Consider the following 5404-nt stretch of genomic DNA (forward strand, 5'->3'; position numbering starts at 1 on the left):
CACCAGACTCCATGGCTGTGTCCAGACTCTAGCAGACGGTTTCTAATAAAGCCATGTGCAATGAAGATCTGAAAGCAAGGAGACCACCTGATGTTTAATACATGTTGCAAAATGAACGGTGTCCTGCATATGTGGAGATGGCATCGCTCACAGCGGTCCTGTCCCCCTCCCCAATTCCCCACTACCACTTTCTTCCCTGGGCGTGGATAGCTTAGGAAATCATCCCTGCCCAGTGGCTCCAGCAATACTGAATGGATGTGTAGTCTGGTTAGCAGATGTAGATGGTGCGAAATGATATAATGAAAAGGACTATTATTAACTGAGTATTTGTTGGCAGGCACTGTGCAAACTGCCTTATATGCAGCCTAATTCTCATAACAACCCAATGATGTGGGTATTATTCTCCATTTTATTAATGAGAAAACAGGCTTTGATGATTTAGACACTTCACTTGAGGTCACACAGTAGTAACTTGCACCGCTGGGATTCATATCACTCCAAAATATATCCTCTCAACTAGTACACAGGACACATCCACAGATCTTGTCAAAATGCAGGTTCTGATTCAGTAGATCTGGGGTTGGACTGAGGGTTCCAACAAGCTCACAGGTGATGCCCATGCTGCTGGCCGGGGGGACCAAATGTTTTAAGTTTCTTCTTCCATGCCAACTCTAGTTGACTGATAGCAACTTCCTGAAGGTGGGTTAGGAAGTACTGTAAAGCTGTGTCTGAGGTAGAGTGATTTCCTGAGATTAAAAAATTAATATGCATGTAGTAGGGGCTAATTTGTGATAGATTTCTAGTACAAGACTGTTTTTATTCTATTACTGTATCATCTATTGCTGCTGTAATAAATTACCACAAATTTAGTGGCTTAATACAAAACAACTTTATTATCTTACAGGTTCTGGAGGTTCAATGTCTGAAAATAGGTGTTACAGAGCTAAAATAAAAGGGTCAGCAAGACCATGCATTCCTTCTGGAGGTTCTGAAGGGGAAATCTGTTCTTTCCTTGTTTTTTTTTTCAGCTTCTAGAGGCAGCCTGCATTCCTTGGCTTGTGACCACATCATTCGAACCTCTATTTCTATCATCTTCTCTCCTCTGACTCTGCTCCTCCTAAATCCCTCTTATAAAGACCCTTTTGATTACAGTTGTGTCAACTGGATAATCCAGAATAATCTCCCCATGTCAAGATCCTTAACTTAATATATCTGCACAGGCCCTTTTGCCATGGAAGGTAACATATTCATAGGTCCCAGTGATCGGGATGTAGATATTTTTGGAAGGTCATTATGATGCCTCCTGAAACCTCACTTAGTACTTTTTCCTGTAGTTTCTACTATGCCTTATTTATCTGTCTCTTCTGCTTGATTTCTCAGACTGCTAGGAAGTTCTTTCAATGGAACAATTCACTTGAAAGTCATTCAAGAGACAATAACAAATATGTACCAGCAAGAAATACCCCAAGGTTACAAAAAGGCTATCAGGTCACATAGGATTATGGTCATGAAAAGGGCACATAGGATGAGGAGCTGCTTATTTTTCTGAATGACGCTGAGGTAACCCTTCGAGCAGTACTATCCACAATTTAAGGCCCCTTTTAGCAATATGGAATTTTTCAAAATTCTGCTTCTCAAAGAGTATACTGTTCCACGATAAATACAGCAATTCAAAACTCATGAAAAATTGAATATAACACCAAATTCCAGAGTGATAATTTTCAAAGTGATGATAAAATTTACACCAGTTTGTCAAACTAAATCAATATTATTAAACACCTTTTATGCTCAAGGTACTTAAATACTCTGATATAGTTTATTATTTCATGAGGGACACATAATTTACACAAAAAAATGAAACAATAAATGACTTAAATAGAGGAAACAATAGGAGAAGCCCTGTGCCCCCCTTACCCTGCCTTCCTGGCTGAGTACTTCCCCTCCCTCCCTCCGTGGGGCGCCTCACGGGAACCTGGAGATGGAGAAGGGCTCCCACCTCACCCTGGAACCTCTTCCTGTGCCTGTCCTCAAACTGGGGATACGGCCCAGGCTCCTTTCAGCCCCCCGCATAGTTCTCCTGTGAGAATGTTTTTACTGGTGTATATTTTTTATTGGAAATGAGCCTTTTAGGAATGAATGTAGACTGCTTTGTATTAAAACTTGTAAATTGCTTAAGAAAAAAAATTTCCAAGTGAATTAGATAAAGTGAATATTTTATTTGAAAGTTAGGTTTATACAGGAGTGGAAATAAAGGAAAGATAGGTTGGGATGTTGCGTTATAAAAGACCTTAAATGTCAAGCTAATGAGCTTAGACTTAATCTGCAATAATAACTACAGTAATACCTTATGTTCGCATAGTGTCAAGTAATTTATCAATTGCTTTTTACATAATTTTAGTCATTTGACTTCCTTCTTTTTGCCCCCAGACAAGCAAGCAAGTGCATGTGTGTGCGCATGCGCGTGCACACACACACACACACACACACACACACACACACACACACACACACAACCACACACACCAGACGGATAAGAAAGTACAAACCACTTCTCAAAGAGATTTTCTTGACCATCCTATGTAAAATAGCAGCTCCCTTACACACTTACCTGTCATTCTTTCTATCCTTCTCACCCCACTTTATGTTTTTCCACTGGATTTACTACTACATCTTGATAGAATATATGTTTATTATATGTCTACTGTCTATGAGGGCAGGGACTTTGTCTCTTTTGTTCACTGCTATATCCCTATTGATTAAAGCAGTGTCCAACACTTATTAAGTGCTCAGTAAATATTTGTTGAATGAATCATTATTACTGATTTACAAATCAGGAACCCAGATGCCAGATGTTTAAATGACCTTCACTACGTCCTACAACTACTAATTGCCTTTACCAAGAATAATGCCCAATGTCCAGCCCAATACTTTTTTGATACTATATTTCCTTTCTGAGTGAAAGCTTGTTAGTGGTGTTTAAACCGGAACAGCAATGCATTTTTAAAAAATAAGAATTTGAGGCTAGAATCTTCTCTAAAAACTTCATCAGTTTATCTGGATTGGCAAGAAGCATTGGCAGGATAGAGTAACCAACAGTAGATCTGGAGGGCTGCCATCTACATTTCTTGGCACTGAGTAATACAAGTTTTTTTTGGTAATTGTTCTCATTTAATTCGTGCATGCATGTCTCAGTACACTGTATTACAGGCTTTTAGGCTCAAGGACGATACCTTCTATTTCCTTTATATCCTTGCATTCTGCCTGATACCAGGCTCTAAATAGACATATCACTGCATGGTTACAAGATGGCTACCATCACTCCAAAAATCATATCCTTACCAATCACATTCAAGGTGGTATAGGAGATGTGAATATACCATCACAAAATATGCCAGTTTGGCATAAAGCTTATTTTGAGCTGGAGACAAATGAAAATCAACAGATGCAAAAAGAAGCCTTCTTGGAGCTTCCCTTATCTGACTAAAAGCAGAAACTTCTGAGATAAAAGGACAGCCATAAATCTCTTCTGGGGAAATTTTATGGCCATGAAGAATATGGAAAGTTAGCACCAGATGGATCTACAAACAAATCTTACTAAAATATCCCATGGTTCCCCTTCCTACAGTTTGCTGCCCCTTTTCCTTTGTCTTGTCACTTCCCTACAAATTTATTGTTCTTTGTTAAGATGCTATATAAACCCAAGTTCTAACCACCACTTTGAGTTACTCATTACTGAGTTTCTCCTGCATCTATGTACATGTTTATAAACTCTGTTTCTTTTTCTCTCATCAATCTTTATTTTGCCTGGTTCTGGCTAGTACCCTGGGGATAGGGTAGAGGAAAAATACATCTTTTTAAACTTCCTTTAGAATAGGAATAAAATAATTCCAGTAGAAAAGGGAAGCTCTATTTTTTTTTAATAGAAGAAAAAATATTTCCCAGACTAACACTTCTACTTCCACATCACTTGCCAGAATTCAATCACCAAATCACCCAGGGAGGCTGTGAAAGTGAGCACATAGCAAGGAGGAATGGGCTCGCCTTGATTTTTCTGTGCTAGACATCTTGGTACCCCAATCAAAACTGAGGTTCTATTAGTAAGAGAGAAAGCAGATAGGCTTTAGCATAATTCCTTTTCACAAAAAATTTAGCACAGAAACACTGAAGACTCACATTAAGGTCCGTTTTGATGTTACCTGACTACACTTGGATTTCTTGAAGACTATGGCAAGCCAAATAAGTCTGGCTTCTAATTAATTTCCTCCCTCCCCACTCTTTCTCCCTTCCTTCCTTCCTTCCTTCCTTCCTTCCTTCCTTACTTCTTTCCTTCTTTCCTTCTTTCCTTCCTTCACCCCTTCTCCTCCTTTCTTCCCCCTCTTCGATACTAAGTAGCCTTCTGCAGCATCATTTTTGTCATACTTAGTATTCTGTTGTATACAAAATCAATGCCCTATTGTTAAAATGTTTAGATTATTTCTATCTGGAATACTCTTAAGGTAGATTTGTTCAATTGATTAACTAAGAGACACTCAAATCACTGCTTCTCCTACTCATGTCATCTCTTGTTCCCTAAATTCACATTTCTCATTTCTGCAATAGTTTAACACACTAGTATATTGTTCCACAACACCACGACTTTGCTTATATTTCCTCACCCTCCTCCTAAAATGCCCTATCAAATTCCTATTCATCTGTCGAAATCCAGTTTAGCTATTCCCTTCTCCAAGAACCTTTAACCAAACTATCCGTTCCCATGTTTAATCACTTCTTCCTTTATGATAGGTCTATATCTGGTATCAATCTTTGTTGTAGTTAAAACACTGTACTATAATTCGTGTTTTTATGTATTTGCCTCCTTTAATAAACTCTGAATTCTGTGAAGACCAAGTTTTTATATATTATTTTCTGTTATCGAACTTGGCATAATTCCTGTTGCTTGTTAACATTTGTAGAATTTAAGGCAAGCAAATTTTTACAGTACTTATTCTGCTTCAGTTTTGTGCTAGGCACTTAAAAATATATTACTCAAATAATCATTTTATAACAAAATATTCTCAGCTAACTTTAAGAGAAAGGAGGAGTCTTAAATTGTTTTAGACTGAATACTCTTTGTGTCTACACTGTCTTCATGGGTATGCAATATTAAAGTGTTTGATCTGTTTATTTGGCCATTTTAGCCATATCCACTTGTAGATAACCATTGCCTTTTATTTCAAAATTCTATGTCATACAAGTAGAAAATCTATTTCATACGGGACAATTTTTCAAATGATTATTTTTACTTTTAGGCTATGAGGAGCAAAAAATTAGGACTTGCTTAAAGGATGTAAAGAAGAAGGAGTCACAAGGAACCATTTATGGATGACAGCTGCTATTTTTGTCCTTTCTGCTTCATTCACCCCTT

This window comes from Pteropus alecto, unplaced genomic scaffold (assembly GCF_000325575.1).
Source record: "Pteropus alecto unplaced genomic scaffold, ASM32557v1 scaffold63, whole genome shotgun sequence".
In the NCBI taxonomy this organism is placed as follows: Eukaryota; Metazoa; Chordata; class Mammalia; order Chiroptera; family Pteropodidae; genus Pteropus; species Pteropus alecto.